Raw genomic sequence first — 18040 nt, forward strand, 5'->3', positions numbered from 1 at the left:
AAGGCTAATAAGGCCCGTCATTGAGTGCCAGTGTCAGTGTCACAAATCTGAATGATTAAGATCACGAGATCTCGAAGACCAACGTACAAGCCTGTCGGGGTTACCTGGGATGTTACTTTTGAGCAAGTATGTGATCCAAGCGTCACGAAGCACCGTCCACTTTCCTGTTGTTGTGGGACTACATCTAACAGGGCGATATGGACAACGACCGATAATTCAAGGTGGACCTGAACGTTGGCCCCCAGGTTCGCTTGGGCATTCTGGTATTTTGCCAGATTTGAGGGAAAAGAGTCAAAGTATTACCCAGTTTGTTGTTTAGAGGGTAGTGGGACGTGGTACATCGAAAAAGTATTTTACAAGTTTAGTCTCATTTGTCAAATTTTACAGCAGATTTGTATATCTCTCTTTGACATTGTTATTATTTAATCTGTTCATTACTATAAATTTTGCTTCATCACTTTTAATTGATAAGTATTGCGATTCTCGTAAAGTTTCAGTTATGTTTTCATTTTCAATTTGCTTCCTTACAGGTACTTACTTTTAATTAATAAGTGTTATGACTCTCATAAAGTTTCAATTATGTTCACATTTACAATTGTGTAACCTCAGTCCTGGTGTATTTCATTGCTGTAGAAAGAGGAAAAATCATGTGCGTATTCCACTATCAGGTATCTAGCGTTAAAATTCTTTGGTAATGAAAGAGAAATTGGTATTTGTTATTCACTCTAAATTTATTTCATAACGAATGCAGAGGTTTTTCTGGAGCACTCGTGAATAGAGTTTTAAGACTATAGCAGAGAATTACAGAGGATTCAAGCATGAAGAGCACGTGCAGCAAGATCATCAGCGAGGCACTGAAGGAGACAGAGAACTACACATCCCGACTCCCAGCATCCTGGATGTGGAGGACCGGTGCCTGGTCTGAAAAGAGAAAAACGATTCTCGGTTACCATGGAGCCGTTTTCATGAAGCTCTACTAGGAGCACTCTAGATGTAACAATATTACTAGGGCATTGCTTTTGATCTTTTACACCAGTGTAAGAAGTTGCAGAAAATTAAAAAATGGTGGTGGTAGTTTTAATTAGTAGATAAAAGTACACATCGTGTTAGGTGCAGTTATCGCAAGTTACCATGAGTTAAACAATGAGAAAGTTACGACGCAAATAATCTTCTTCCAGAATCGGCTGCGTATCTTTGATCTCCCTCCAGTGATTGCCCAGAAGAGCATCTGCAGGGTCGCAACGTGTTACGCTGCACTTGCACTGTATTTGCACTTCAGAGTACATCTGCAAAGCATAAGTTCTCTGATAAAAATATACAGGATGTCCATGAAATGTTTCGACAAACAGTGGTTGCAGTGGGTGTCTTGAGGAGCAAATCGAGAACAGGAACCTGTGTCCTGAAACGTCACCCAATGACGTCACAGAGCGTCGAAGTTACAGGAGTCGGCGTCTGCCACTACGCAAGCCCTTCGGCATCAAACGTGACTTTCTAAACTGACGGACCGTAGGCGGAACGTCTCGCAACGTTGTTTCTTATTCGCTGATCGAGAGTGATTCGCACGGTCACCAGTGGAGAAGGGCCTTGTCTCCTATGAATGCCTTGCTCTGTTATCTTGGTGGGTAACAAACACATTTTTACATCCGTAGTTTGTTTTCTCCTCTACACAGAAAAACGTTGGAGATTTCAGAGGGCTCCAGGAGAAATATGAACTGTGGATGGAAACCCTTGTCTGAAGCCGTCATTCGCCGAGGCAACACAGCATAGCATTCATAGGAGACAAGGCCTGTCTACGCACTAACTAGCTCCATCTTCTCCATTGGCCACTGTAGCAATCAGTCGCGATCAATAAATAACACTGCCAGATGTTACGCCTACGGTTCGTCGGCATACAAAGTCACTGTTTCTGCCTAGCGGCAGGCTTCGGTGCCTGTAGCTCCGACGCTCTGTATCGTCGTTGGATGACGTTTCCGGACACTGATTCTTATCTTCGATTTTTTCCTTAAAAAGTCTGTCGCAACATTTCTGGGACACCTCGTAAATCATAGCCTTAGTTTTGGAGCACTGTAGTAGGGATAGCGGTTATCGCTGAAACAATTGGTTTTCGGTTAACCTGAGTGTTAAAACTGCACAAAACAACCGGTTTCTGAAATAGCCGATTTTCGCTTTTTTATTCCCGTTATTTCCTGCAATAACCATAGACACCGAACAGTTTGCATTAAATAGGCGAATAACAGAAAAACTTAGTCCGTCCACCGTTTGCTGGTTTTCACTAAAAATGATAAGTTATAGTATACTAGAAAAAGCCACCAGTTTTTTGAAACCTTACTCCAAAATCTTCTTGTAAGTGGAGGTGAAACCACTGTTTGGGCATCGTGAATAGTCAGTGTTAAAAGATGAAAACTTAGGTCAAAGAAATCTGTTTTTGATGTTAATTTGTCCGTTTTCAAGGGTATAAGCAGCTGAACGCATATTGTTTTAGACATAGGCAACATGTTAACTATTTTCTATTTTTATTTTATACTACTAATGAATTGTTGTGAAGTTTTAAATTTATTACTGTTAACATAATTAAAAAAATGGTTCAAATGGCTCTGAGCACTATGGGACTTAACATCGGAGGTCATCAGTCCCCTAGAACTTTTAACTACTTAAACCTAACTAACCTAAGGACATCACACACATCCATGCCCGAGGCAGGATTCGAACCTGCGACCGTAGCGGTCGCGCGGTTCCAGACTGAAGCGCCTAGAACCGCTCGGCCTTACATAATTCCTTCTTCATTTTTATTTCATAGAAACGGCTGATAAATCTCTAGCCTTTTACGCAAATTGTACTTCATTGGTACGTGACTTCGTAAAAACGTTTCCAGACTAGGGTTCTCGCCATTCTACAATACAACACATGTATGGCGACGTCAGCGGGAAACTACCGTATAGGAAGTGTGGGGACGACACACGGCAACAGGGACTTTATTGTCGCAGCAATGCTGCACCACCTCTTATGCTATGTGTTTGTCGCTCGTTTCTGTCGGCATTGTTATTAAAATAGTGCTGAGCGCTTTCTCCATTTTCTATAGCAACTCAGTGTTTCGAACCAATGCAAGTTTTACGAATAAAAATTACTCCTTTTTTTTTTAAAGAACGATTTATTTAAAAACGAAACATTTCAGCACTGCTGCTATGGTTAATTGGTATTTAGGTTTATTATTTGGTTATTAGTAAACAATAAAGAAAAACGGCTTCTCTAACCGAGACCAAAAAAACACTGAAAAATACCGGTTATTTAGAACTAAAATACCCATTTCCATTTTAACGGGTTGGTCTTTCCCATCCCTATAGTGCAGATGGTATAGAACTGATGTCAACCTCCACTGCTGATATAGGTCACAGCGGTCAAACGGTATGTGTGTGTGTGTGTGTGTGTGTGTTGTGTGTAGGCAGCTAATGCGGTTCCACAGTGTGGTAGCTGACGTAGCGACAGCAGCCCAGCAGCCGCTACGGACAGCTGGCATGGCCTGCCTCAGCGCTAACAGCAGCGGCCGAATACGGCTGCAAGGACCACATTGTCAGGCCGCCTTCTGTCTGGTCAGGTCTTAAGATGGCTCCACGTGGAGCCATGGCACATGATCACAGCACGAATCAAGTTGCGCGATTTCGTGGTGTCGAGGTGGATTGTCCAATGTATGGCTTATCATTCGCAACCATGTAACACGGCATGACAAAAGTGACTGGAAAAAAGTCCTGACAGACAGGGACCACAGTCCAGTGTCACTTCTTGTCAATGACAGCCAGTTCCAGACCCGACACGATTTTCTGCTGTCACTCTGGTCAATCTCAACCACTTTCCTATTGAAAATTGAGAAATGAACTACATGTGATGGACATTTGGAGACATTTACCTCACAAAAGGCCATTGATCACAGCGATACGTAAAGTAGCACGTCTTCAGTGGACCAAACTGTGCTGGCGTAAGCTGTCGCTGGCACACAGGTCGGCAAAGACGTAGCAAGAAGACCGACAGTAGGCGTTGGATCGAGCGCGTCTATCAGGAAGAGGCCAAAGAGACACTCGCAAGCAACACGCTGCCAATGCCCTCTCAGCCTCAAGTATTTAGATCGCCGCCGCTGACCGGAGGCCCTCAGTCTCAGTCACTAGCTCCGCCACTCAGTCTCTGGCGCACTAACTCGCACGCCAAGTTGGTGTCTGTCAGTACATTGCGACAGATTAGTGTACACAGCGGGACTTGTACTTGACCCATAGCGATACTACAGTTTGCAATAGCTAGAATACCGATATTGTCTGTAACAGGACTATTACAAATGGCTCTGAGCACTATGGGACTTAACTTCTGAGGTCATCAGTCCCCTAGAACTTAGAACTACTTAAACCTAACTAACCTAAGGACATCACACACATCCATGCCCGAGGCAGGATTCGAACCTGCGACCGTAGCGGTCGTGCGGACTATTACAGAACAGCATGTACCACAACACATGGACTCTCTTAAAGATAAGTAGCTTCATGTTAATGTAAATAAAGTACCTTGTTAATACACGTGTGCAGCTGTGTTGTAGAAATAGGATACCGGCCACCTAACAACATCCTCTCCCTATAGTAAAAGACACTACAGTGTCGACGAGGACACATCACAAACATCACAGAAATGGGACACTGGAGGCGTTTAGTGTGGTCCGATGAGTAGCGATTTTGCCTTTTATTTAGATGGTGGAAGGCCGACAGTACAATGAGGCGTTCAACTGCAATGTGTAGAGGGTGTAATCCAAGACGGAGGTGGTGCTGTGATGTTTAGGGGGGTTTCTCGTACGATGACTTTAGTCCATTCATTCAGATTACCATGGAGATGAATCAGGGTATTTATTTAGACATTCTCGGTGGCCATTTTCCATCGTGATAGCTATGTGGTAGGCACTTCCGCTTTCAAAGGTGACATTCGCATATTCACAAAGCTGTGCGCATAGATACCTGTTTCCCCAAACACTTGACCACACTGTCGCATCTCAACTGCCCCAAAAAGATTACTTGGTCTATACCCTAGAGCAAAAGTCTGGACTATTTGGAACAGCGGATGAAACTTAGCAATCAACAGTCCCAGAACTGAGGAGCTCTGTAGGATCCAATTTTCAGTGAGTGGTTTCAGCCAGATACGGGGCCATGATCAAATCTGGGGAGACAGTTGTACATTATTAGCCTGATGGCTTCTGATTAAAATGCAGATTTTATCAACTTTTTAATTTCATGTGTAAAAAAATGGTTCAAATGGCTCTGAGCACTATGGGACTTAACGTCTGAGGTCATCAGTCCCCTAGAACTTAGAACTACTTAAACCTAACTAACCTAAGGACATCACACATATCCTTGCCCGAGACAGGATTTGAACCTGCGACCGTAGCTGGGGCGCAGTTCCAGACTGTAGCGCCTAGAACCGCTCGGCCACACAGGTCGGCTAATTTCATGTCTAAGATGACAGAGATGCGCCGATGCTTGTTATCGAGTCTGTACAGCAGAACTGCACTTTGGGAATTCCATATGGACTGGGATGTGGATGGGAATGCAGTCCCCACCCCCCACCTTGCGCCGGACGGTGTGACCGTGCGGTTCTAGGCGCTAGGCGCTTCAGTCTGGAACCGCGTGACCGCTACGGTCGCAGGTTCGAATCCTGCCTCGGGCATGGATGTGTGTGATGTCCTTAGGTTAGTTATGTTTAAGTAGTTCTAAGTTCTAGGGGACTGACGACGACAGATGTTCAGCCCCATAGTGCTCAGAGCCATTTGAACCATTTGAACCAACCCCCCCCCCCCCCGTCTCCTCCAACCGTCAGTGGACGGTAGAAAATGAACTACCAAGTTAAATCGGTACATTTCCGACATATTCTTCTGTTAGAGTTCAATAGACGGGTTGCAGCAACGGAGGCAGCAATACGCTTTAGCGCCATGTATGAGGACAATGAAACTGGACAGAGCACGGGAAGGAAATGGTTTTCTCGTTTTAAGGAGGATTGCTTTGGCACTAATGAGTCTCCACGTACAAGAAGACGTTCGGGGTTTGATCAAGATCGTTTAAACACATTAATCCACAATGACCCACGTCATTGAACTCGAGAACTGACAAATGTGGCGAACTGTGATCAACCCACCATCGTGCGACATTTGCATGCAATGGGAGAAGGTTCAAAACTCGGCTTTATATCTACCGCAATGCTCTAAGTCTAAGCCAAAATCACAAAAATCAGCTGGTGGCCGTATGTGCATCTCTGCTTGCTCGACGTCAATTGGCTCGTGAACTACACCAACCATTCCTATCCTATATCGTTACTGGTGACGAGAAATGGTTTCTTTATGTTGTTGTTGTGGTCTTCAGTCCAGAGATTGGTTTGATGCAGCTCTCCATGCTACTCTATCCTGTGCAAGCTTCTTCATCTCCCAGTACCTACTGCAACCTACGTCCTTCTGAATTTGTTTACTGTATTCATCTCTAGGTCTCCCTCTACTACACTCCTGGAAATGGAAAAAAGAACACATTGACACCGGTGTGTCAGACCCACCATACTTGCTCCGGACACTGCGAGAGGGCTGTACAAGCAATGATCACACGCACGGCACAGCGGACACACCAGGAACCGCGGTGTTGGCCGTCGAATGGCGCTAGCTGCGCAGCATTTGTGCACCGCCGCCGTCAGTGTCAGCCACTTTGCCGTGGCATACGGAGCTCCATCGCAGTCTTTAACACTGGTAGCATGCCGCGACAGCGTGGACGTGAACCGTATGTGCAATTGACGGACTTTGAGCGAGGGCGTATAGTGGGCATGCGGGAGGCCGGGTGGACGTACCGCCGAATTGCTCAACACGTGGGGCGTGAGGTCTCCACAGTACATCGATGTTGTCGCCAGTGGTCGGCGGAAGGTGCACGTGCCCGTCGACCTGGGACCGGACCGCAGCGACGCACGGATGCACGCCAAGACCGTAGGATCCTACGCAATGCCGTAGGGGACCGCACCGCCACTTCCCAGCAAATTAGGGACACTGTTGCTCCTGCGGTATCGGCGAGGACCATTCGCAACCGTCTCCATGAAGCTGGGCTACGGTCCCGCACACCGTTAGGCCGTCTTCCGCTCACGCCCCAACATCGTGCAGCCCGCCTCCAGTGGTGTCGCGACAGGCGTGAATGGAGGGACGAATGGAGACGTGTCGTCTTCAGCGATGAGAGTCGCTTCTGCCTTGGTACCAGTGATGGTCGTATGCGTGTTTGGCGCCGTGCAGGTGAGCGCCACAATCAGGACTGCATACGACCGAGGCACACAGGGCCAACACCCGGCATCATGGTGTGGGGAGCGATCTCCTACACTGGCCGTACACCACTGGTGATCGTCGAGGGGACACTGAATAGTGCACGGTACATCCAAACCGTCATCGAACCCATCGTTCTACCATTCCTAGACCGGCAAGGGAACGTGCTGTTCCAACAGGACAATGCACGTCCGCATGTATCCCGTGCCACCCAACGTGCTCTAGAAGGTGTAAGTCAACTACCCTGGCCAGCAAGATCTCCGGATCTGTCCCCCATTGAGCATGTTTGGGACTGGATGAAGCGTCGTCTCACGCGGTCTGCACGTCCAGCACGAACGCTGGTCCAACTGAGGCGCCAGGTGGAAATGGCATGGCAAGCCGTTCCACAGGACTACATCCAGCATCTCTACGATCGTCTCCATGGGAGAATAGCAGCCTGCATTGCTGCGAAAGGTGGATATACACTGTACTAGTGCCGACATTGTGCATGCTCTGTTGCCTGTGTCTATGTGCCTGTGGTTCTGTCAGTGTGATCATGTGATGTATCTGACCCCAGGAATGTGTGAATAAAGTTTCCCCTTCCTGGGACAATGAATTCACGGTGTTCTTATTTCAATTTCCAGGAGTGTATTTTTACCCTCCACGTTGCCCTCCAATACTAAATTGGTGATCCCTTGATGCCTCAGAATATGTCCTACCAACAGATCCCTTCTTCTAGTCAAGTTGTGCCACAAATTTCTCTTCTCCCCAATTCTATTCAATACCTCTCCATCAGTTATGTGATCTACCCATCTAAGCTTCAGCATTCTTCTGTAGCACTACATTTCGAAAGCTTCTATTCTCTTCTTGTCGCAACTATTTATCGTCCATGTTCCACTTCCATACATGGCTACACTCCATACAAATACTTTCAGAAACGACTTCCTGACATTTAAGTCTATACTCGATGTTAACAAATTTCTCTTCTTTAGAAACGCTTTCCTTGACATTGCCAGTCTATATTTTATATCTTCTCTACTTCGACCATCATTAGTTGTTTTGCTCCCCAAATAGCAAATCATTTACTACTTTAAGTGTCTCATTTCCTAATCTAATTCCCTCTGCATCACCCAAATTAACACGCCTACATTACAATATCCTCGTTTTGTTTTTGTTGTTGTTCATCTTATATCCTCCTTTCAAGACACTGTCCATTCCGTTCATCTACTCTTCCATATCCTTTGCTGTTCCCGACAGAATTACAGCCGGCCGCGGTGGTCTCGCGGTTCTAGGCGCTCAGTCCGGAACCGCGCGACTGCTACGGTCGCAGGTTCGAATCCTGCCTCGGGCATGGATGTGTGTGATGTCCTTAGGTTAGTTAGGTTTAAGTAGTTCTAAGTTCTAGGGGACTGATGACCACAGGTGTTAAGTCCCATAGTGCTCAGAGGCATTTGAACCGACAGAATTACAATGTCATCGGTGAACCTCCAGGTTTTTATTTCGTCTCCGTGGATTTTAATTCCTACTCCGAATTTTTCTTTTGTTTCCTTTACTGCTTGCTCAATATACAGATTGAATAACATCGGGGATAGGCTACAACCCTGTCTCACTCCCTTCCCAACCCCTGCTTCCCTTTCACGCCCCTCGACTCTTTTAACTGCCATCTGGTTTCCGTACAAATTGCAAATAGCCTTTCGCTCCCTGTATTTTACCCCTACCACCTTCAGAATTTGGAAGAGAGTATGTTAATGTATGGAAAAGGAAGGAATGGTTGACGCCAAAAAAGCAGAAGTTCCCCGTACAGAGACCTGCGCACGTCCTCAAAAGATAACGTTATGTATCCGGTGGAACAGCGACGGTTTGGTGTACTAGGAACTGTTTCCTGGTCGTGCGGTTAAAGGCGCTGCAGTCTGGAACCGCAAGACCGCTACGGTCGCAGGTTCGAATCCTGCCTCGGGTATGGATGTTTGTGATGTCCTTAGGTTAGTTAGGTTTAACTAGTTCTAAGTTCTAGGGGACTAATGACCTCAGCAGTTGAGTCCCATAGTGCTCAGAGCCATTTGAAACATTTTTTGAAATGTTTCCCCGAATTGTAACCATCACTGCTGACATTTATTGTCAACAACTGAGAAGTCCTGCAGATGCAATTCAAGAACAACGACCAGGAAGTCTGCATGAAGTGATGATATTCTACGATAACGCCTTCCCACATTCTGGTAGCTGACAAAGAACACTATAAAAGAGTTAGGGTGGGAAGTCACTCTTCACCCACCTCACTCTTCTGATCTTGCTCCCTCAGATTTTCCCCTTTTCCGCTCTGTACCGAAGAGCCTTCAAGGAACTCCCTTTCCGGATGAAAACGCCCTCCGAACATTGCTCGACGAGTTCTGTGCCTCAAGCACGTTTCCTATAGTCGCTTAATCGCAAAGTTCCCCCAGCATTGGCAGAGTGTTGTAAATAGTGAAGGAGAATATATTATTGATGACTAAAGTTTCTGTTACGAGTTTTTTTATGTTTTTTAACGCCTGCGGCAGGCGAGCGTGTGGGCAGACTTACGTAGCAGAGTGGGCGGCTGCCCGGCTACCCGGCGCAGATCTTGGTGGTGCAGGAGGCGGCGGTGCCCTTGACGTTGCAGCGACACGTGTTGCAGTCCTGCATGAAGGTGCTGCCCGGCGTACACGTGGAGGCTCGCACCGCTCTAGTTGCTCCTGCAACAATGCACACAGGGCGGGTGAGTGCTGCGGTGACGGCAGTAGCAAAAGAGAGCCAGCTGCAAATTTTGTAACGTCTCGCGAAAAACTGAAATTGCTTAATATTGGTCTTGAGAACGACAGTGTAAGAAAGTTAAACCAGAAACTAAATGATTGGAAACATTTACAACCGGACATATTCAACATCACGACAGCAATGAATGACACCAGTGTACGAAACCTCGCGTCTTCAATGGACCAAATGAAACGGTACAGTAGTTTCCGCTCCATAAGCAGCAGGTTTCGCTGCTCGCTCGCACCGGGAAATACAAACGGAGGCGGCTCCGCCGCCAATTTTATTGCGCGACGCGGCCGGCCGCGGGTGCAACAGAACCCATGTGGACGGGTGGAAAGAAATGTGTCAGGCTTCATAATACGTATTTATATGTGTCGTGTATTATGAATTTCTTGTACGTGAATGTGAATCTGCATATGAACTTTCCTAATCCTCCTCACACCTTTCCATAAAGCGTGGGGAAATCTTAGTTGGGAAGTAGTTCTGCAGTATAGTTGTGCCAACCTTACTCCTGGGTAGGGGATCAGAGAGACAGCACAGGCAGGTAAAAGTCAAAGACGTTCCAGTGTCACAAGATTTGTGGTGGAGGGGTTGGTCACGGCCAAGTGATTCGACCACCCGATCCACCGGGGCCCAGGAAGACCTCTGGACGCCCGCGATATTGTGGGAGTATTACAGAAGACGGGATAAGTGAGCAGACATGCCCTCAGTGCGTCTGTCTCGATGTTCACGCGCAGAGAGGTATTTGAATATTTGCACTAATTCTTTTCTTTCCAGCTTCGGACTGTTTAAGGAAATGAATGTTCTCGTTTAATTTCGGAAATGTATCTGGTCCCCAGTTTGCCCATTATCCTCCTCACATAGTGGATGTCCCATGTAAAATATTGGGAGTCTTTGGTGGTATACATTTGGCCTACGCAATTCCCTCTTGCCCGTAGAAATGTGCGTGCAGATTAGTATATAACATACCCGAGCTATAAGTTGTAAAACTGTAATATCTGTAAACTGGAACAATTGCTGCAATCGCTGTTAAGTCGAGTGATAATGTTCAAAATAAATAGATAATCAATTGTCATCAATCTTTAACATACCAAAAAATTCACAAAAGAGTCAAGTTAAAGGAATCCATTAAAAAAAAAAATAGAATGCAGGGACCCACACATCAGCGAGTGAGCCCTCCAGCCCGTTGCCTAGTATCGTACAGAAAAGGCACGCTCTCTAGGTAGCGCTCTCAAGCTCCCCTCCCCTGTTGCGCAATTTTCATTCAGGGCTTGACGACATCAACTTTCATCTGGCGTCCCTAGGCTAGGAGGTTTGACGGTAATCTTTCACAAACAACGCAGTATCTGGACAGTAACTGGAGGCTATTTTTGCGCTTTTCGAACGATACAAAACGACAGGCCAGTGAGGGAGTTAGCCTGTAGTGTGCGAAGAGTGTAGTTCAAGCTGTCAGTGGTTCTGTGATGTTTCGAGGGTGTTTTACGTGCAACGACTTGGGCCCTCTCATTCAGGTTACTGTGGATATGAATCAGTACGTTTATTTCAATATTACTGGTGGTGAAGGGTTACTCTTTCTTCTACATCTTCATGGCAGTTATGTTCTGGACACATCTGTATTCCAATATGGAAACAGCCGCGTTCGCAGAGCTGCGTACCCACGTTCCTGATTTGATAAACAATCGGGTTCTCCATCGCACCTTGACTGTTCTACTAAATCACTCCATCATAATGCTATAGAAAAAACGCTCTAAGTAAAAAGCAACGCTCCACAAAGGAATTATCCGAACGGAACTGTGGGACGGAAATCAGTAGATGTGCTGCACGTGTACAGGCAAACAAATGATTAAAATTTCAGAAAAAATAGAGGATTTGTTCAAGAGGAAGAGCTTCGGAAATTGAGAAAGTCAATAATGCGTTGTTTCACCTCTGGCTCCTATGAAAGCAGTTTTTCGGCTTGACACTGATTCACAGATTTGTTGGATGTCCGCCTGAGGAATATTTTGCCACATTTTGTCCATCTGGCGCGTTACATCGTCAGAACGAGCTGGTTGGAGAGCCCTGTGTATAATGCCCCTAACGTTCTCAGTTGGGGAGAGGTCCGAAGGTGTTGCTGTTCACGTAAGATTTAGCAAGCACGAAGACAAACACTAAATACTCTTGCCATGTGCGGGCGGGCGTTATCTTGCTGAAACATAAGCCGACGATGGCTTGCCGTGAAGAGTAACAAAACGAGGCGCAGAATATCGTCGACGTAACGCCGTGCTGTAAGCGTACCACGGATGACGACCAAAGGGGTCCTCTTACGGAATGGTACCTCAGACCATGACTCCTGGTTGGCAGCCTGCACGGAGGGCGACAGTGAGGTTGGTACCCAACTGCTCTCCGCTGCTTCTCCAGACACGTCTTCGCTGGCCGTCGGGGCTCAGTTCGTAGCGGCACTCACCGCTGAAGACAATTCTACTCCAGTCAATGACGTTCCAGGCCGAATGTGCCCGACACCACTGCAGACGGGTTTTCTGATGTGCTAATGTCAATGGTAGTGAGCACAGTCCCCCTTTCTGTTAACCGCCTACAAATGGTTCGTGCGATCACTGAAGCACCAGTTACACGTCGGATGGATGATAATGATGTACCCGGAGCTCTGAGTGCCTCTCTGACGATTGATCGGTACTCAAGTTCTGTCGACTCCCTAGGTTCGACCAGGCTGCAGCCATTCGTTGTAACATCGTCTGATAGTGCTATCACTCCTGCTCAAACGTCGAGTACTCCAACCGGCTTCTTTGAGCTCAACTACACGTCCTCTCTCAAATTATGACGTTTGCGTGTGCTGTTTACGCGTCTATCTGCGAGGAATTGTTGCTGTCCAACTGAGTACACGGAGTGTAATCTGAAAAGACTTTATGTGCTAGTATCTACATGTCCCCTGTTTACTATCGTTGCCGGCTGCGTGGTGTCCACTGGACCTGACGGGATACCAATTCGATTCTACACAGAGTACGCGAAAGAACTTGTGCCCCTTCTAACAGCCGTGTACCGCAAGTCTTTAGAGGAACGGAAGGTTCCAAATGTTTGGAAAAGAGCACAGGTAGTCCCAGTCTACAAGAAGGGTCGTCGAGCAGATGCGCAAACCTATAGACCTATATCTCTGACGTCGATCTGTTGTAGAATTTTATAACTTGTTTTTTGATCGCGTATCATGTCGTTTCTGGAAACCCAGAATCTACTCTGTAGGAATCAACATGGATTCCGGAAACAGAGATCGTGTGAGACCCAACTCGCTTTATTTGTTCATGAGACCCAGAAAATATTAGATACAGGCTCCCAGGTAGATGCCATTTTCCTTGACTTTCGGAAGGCGTTCGATACAGTTCCGTACTGTCGCCTGATAAACAAAGTAAGAGCCTACGGAATATCAGACCAGCTGTGTGGCTGGATTGAAGAGTTTTTAGCAAACAGAACACAGTATGTTGTTCTCAATGGAGAGACGTCTACAGACGTTAAAGTAACCTCTGGTGTGCCACAGGGGAGTGTTATGGGACCATTGCTTTTCACAATATATATAAATGACCTAGTAGATAGTGTCGGAAGTTCCATGCGGCTTTTCGCGGATGATGCTGTAGTATACAGAGACGTTGCAGCATTAGAAAATTGTAGCGAAATGCAGGAAGATCTGCAGCGGATAGGCACTTGGTGCAGGGAGTGGCAACTGACCCTTAACATAGACAAATGTAATGTATTGCGAATACATAGAAAGAAGGATCCTTTATTGTATGATTATATGATAGCGGAACAAACACTGGTAGCAGTTACTTCTCTAAAATATCTGGGAGTATGCGTGCGGAACGATTTGAAGTGGAATGATCATATAAAATTAATTGTTGGTAAGGCGGGTGCCAGGTTGAGATTCATTGGGAGAACCTTAGAAAATGTAGTCCATCAACAAAGGAGGTGACTTACAAAACACTCGTTCGACCTATACTTGAGTATTGCTCATCAGTGTGGGATCCGTACCAGATCGGGTTGACGAAGGAGAAAGAGAAGATCCAAAGAAGAGCGGCGCGTTTCGTCACAGGGTTATTTGGTAAGCGTGATAGCGTTACGGAGATGTTTAGCAAACTGAAGTGGCAGACTCTGCAAGAGAGGCGCTCTGCATCGCGGTGTAGCTTGCTGTCCACGTTTCGAGAGGGTGCGTTTCTGGATGAGGTGTCGAATATATTACTCCCCTCTACTTATACGTCCCGAGGAGATCACGAATGTAAAATTAGAGAGATTCGAGCGCGCACGGAGGCTCTCCGGCACTCGTTCTTCCCGCGAACAATACGCGACTGGAACAGGAAAGGGAGGTAATGACAGTGGCACGTAAAGTGCCCTCCGCCACACACCGTTGGGTGGCTTGCGGAGTATAAATGTAGATGTAGATGTAGAAATTGCGTTGCAGCGTCACAGTCATCCACTAGCCGCCAAAGTTTTTGTGAGCAATTTGTACTGCTCCTCTGTGTTGCGTTTTTATTTATTTATTTATTTTTTATCTTAGAGTGTATCTGGTGCTATTTCGGGGCCGTCCACCTCTCACGTAGCATCCACTCCATCAGTGCTAACTGGGTGGCCGACACAGTAAAGCTGCGTGGGCCACTCCAGCAGACGACAGCCAGACGGCTTCGTCCGACCGACCGCTCAGCAGGCGGCAGCGCAATCGCCACAAGAGGTCGCTGACCCCGCGGACATGTTGCTTGGCCTCTGGAGGCTCACGTCCTCACAAACAGAACGGACTGTATCCTAGTGCCTTCACGGTATCCACATCTATATCTACATAGGTACTCCTCAAGCCACCGTAGGTGCGTGGTGGAGGGTACCATGCACCACTACTGGCGCCAGAGCTGTGCCAGGTCAGATGCTGACCCCAGTAGCAATTCGTCAGTCACAGTCTCGGTAAGGAACCAGCAGAGGCTTCGATTCCGTTTTCCAAACAGCAACAAACTCTGCGTGGACCAGCTAGTGTCGCCACCAGGCTTTCCCCACATGTGACCTCTGCACAGCGGGCGTCGTGGAGCTCTGTGTTATTAACTGTCTCCTTTCAAAGCGTACTCAGCATGTAACCTTGATATTTCTTGAGGCTGTCAGCCCAACAAATAGTAACTGTGCCATTCAAGTCCAACTCTGACTTAATAATATACTGTCAATGTGAAAACCTACTCTTTAGAGGAGACTTGAGTTCATATGTTTACTAATAAACTTGTTCTGCATTGTTTACCTGGGCTGTGTTCTTATTGCACCTCCAGCGGTGTGGAACATATCATCTGCGACTACATAGACTGAAAAAAAAAAACGTGACACCAAGAAGGAGTTTTGTGACAAACGAAAATTGGTCGGCGTGTTTCTACAACAAAGATGATGTCTATTCAAATTTCGTGCCAATCCCATAAATTTGACGATAGTAGCGCCACTATGAGGATGCAAATCAGTTTCCTTTTAAATACCCACTGTAACAATCGTGATTGTTAGTTACTTTTGAGAATGGACGTGGTGGGCTGACGTTAGTCAAGACAAAGGCGCCATTATCAACACCTGAGTCTCAACGAGGGCGCGTAATAGGGCCACGAGAAGCTGGATGTTCCTTTTGCGATACTGCAGAAAGGCTTGGCAGGAGTGTAGCCACTATAAATGACTGCTGTCAGCGGTGGACGCGAGAAAGTACGGTCGCAAGAAGACTCGGCCCCGGACAACCACTTGACACCACCGAAAGGGAAAAACATCGCGTTCGGCGTACGGCTCTGGCCCATCGTACTACACCAGCAGCAGTAATTTGAGCATCAGTTACCAGCACCAACACAGTGACACAGCGAATTGTTTCAAAAAGGTTACTTCATGGACAGCTTAGAACCAGTCCCCGTGTTGCATGCATTCCACTGACATCAAACCATCCCTTCAGTAGTGTCGAGCGAGAGCTAATTGGAGGGCAGGGTCGTGCTGTGTTGTGTTTTCTGATGAAAGCTGGTTCTGTCACGGTGCCAGTGATGGTCGTGATGGTTAGAAGGTGGACAGCTGAACGGCTGCAGACAACCTGTCTGTGTGCTAGACGCACTGGACGTACACCTGCTGGGGTGCGATTTCTTGTGACCGCAGCAACACTCTGGTAGTTTTCCTGCTCACCCTGACTCCAAAAGTGAAAGTCAGTCTGGTGCTTCGACCTGTTGTGATGCTATTCATGAACAGAATTTCAGGGGGTGTTTTCCAGCAGCCCACAAATCGCTGTTGTGACCCAACATGCTCTACAGGGTCTGCACATGTTACCTCGGCCTGTTGGATCAGCAGATCTGTCTCCAGACCACATATGGGACATCATCGACGACAACTCCAGCGTCATCTGCAATCAGCATTTACGGTCCATTAATTGACAGGCGCCGGCCGCGGTGGTCTAGCGGTTCTAGGCGCTCAGTCCGGAACCGCGCGACTGCTACGGTCGCAGGTTCGAATCCTGCCTCGGGCATGGATGTGTGTGATGTCCTTAGGTTAGTTAGGTTTAAGTAGTTCTAGGTTCTAGGGGACTGATGACCACAGATGTTAAGTCCTATAGTGCTCAGAGCCAATTGACAGGCCAAGTGCAGCAGGCATGAACTCCATCCCACAAACTGACATCCGACACCTGTTTCACACATTGCATGCATGTCTGCGTGCTTACATACAACATTCTAGCGGTTACACCGGTTATTAATGTAACAGCATTTCACGCTTGCAATGACTTAACTCGCGCTTACATTAATCTGTGATCTTGCAATATTAATCACTTAAATATATTACCTAGACGAATGTATTCCCGAAATTTCATTACCACACATTACTTATTTTTTGGTGTTGCGATCTTTTTTCCGTTATTGTATTTGGAACAGCTGTAGGGACCCTATCACACGTTTATCGTTCCGCTGAATCACACGGTCTTAATTCCATAGAAAATAATGAAGACTTTTTAGAACAGAGGGTGAAATGTAGCAGTGTACTTTTCCACAATGCGGCAACTCTACGGGATCAAATAATGAATGAATGGCTGCAGCTGGGTTTGGGTCACCTAAGGAAACCTGCAGACTCTCTTCGAGCCATGTTGGGCTCATGTTGTGCGTTGGTTTAAACCTTGGTTCCTATTCTGTGTTTGGTGTCCCGCGGTTATTGCGATTATGCTGTTGTTCGCTCTCTCCGTGAGAGGCAGCAGCGGTATGTATCGATATTCGCTTGGTTCTGGGCGTCCATGCCTTTTACGTTCCGCATTGAACTCTCGGTTGTGTGCTGGTCGAGTGGAGTGCAAGTTACCTTGTCGGTGGGTCCGTTGACTGTCTGTTGGTTGGGTTGTCGTCGGATGAAGAATGGCTGGGCCGACTGTCTGCCTCACCTAAGTGATCGTTAGTATTTCAAGTACTGGCCGACCCCCGAAACTTCTGAGCGCCGTAAGCTGCACTGCCTTTTCTTATTTTCTATTGTGTGTATTTGTACGGCTCATAGCCGAAGGCTTTGAATCAAAGTTGAATTGTTTTTAGTGGTGTTTTAAGTCATGGGCCTTCAGCAGCTTTAAAATTAAAGTTTCTTGCCTTTCAAGTGTTAGATTGTTTGGGCCTTCAACCTGATTAATATATAGTTTAAAGATAAAGCCTTGGGCCTTCTGCCTAATAAAAATTATTTTAGTTGTCTTGTAAGTCACGGGCCTTCAGCCGTTTTAAAATTAAGGATCTTTGTCTTTCGAGCATCAGACTGTTTCGGGCCTTCAGCCTAATTGAAGTTAAGGCCTTTTGCCTTGTGTTTTTTTATTTAATTTTACCTTGAGCCTTCAGCCGTCTTTAAATTACGGTTGTTGCTTTTAAAGTGTTAGATTTTTGGGCCTTCAGGAAAATTATAGAACTTACTTAACGTGAGGCCTTCTGTCTTCTAAATATTCTTTTGGGCGTCTGAATTTTGAGTTAAGGGCTTTTAGCCGATTTGTTTTTAAATTAAAGTGGTTGTGCC

General features: G+C 46.5%; 1 long non-coding RNA gene across 1 annotated transcript in view; it reads right to left on the reverse strand.

Annotated features, from left to right (window-relative positions):
* Window positions 1-712: 712 nt before the first annotated feature.
* The window catches only part of LOC126203841 (uncharacterized), a 28107-nt gene continuing 10779 nt past the window's right edge, over window positions 713-18040 (reverse strand). Inside the window, exons 2-3 of the long non-coding RNA XR_007540392.1 lie at window positions 9842-9993; window positions 713-921 (exon numbers count right to left, since the gene is read on the reverse strand). This is a non-coding gene — a long non-coding RNA (uncharacterized LOC126203841). The remainder of the gene's footprint in view (window positions 922-9841; window positions 9994-18040) is intronic.

The sequence above is a fragment of the Schistocerca nitens genome, chromosome 9 (genome assembly GCF_023898315.1).
Source record: "Schistocerca nitens isolate TAMUIC-IGC-003100 chromosome 9, iqSchNite1.1, whole genome shotgun sequence".
Taxonomy (NCBI): Eukaryota; Metazoa; Arthropoda; class Insecta; order Orthoptera; family Acrididae; genus Schistocerca; species Schistocerca nitens.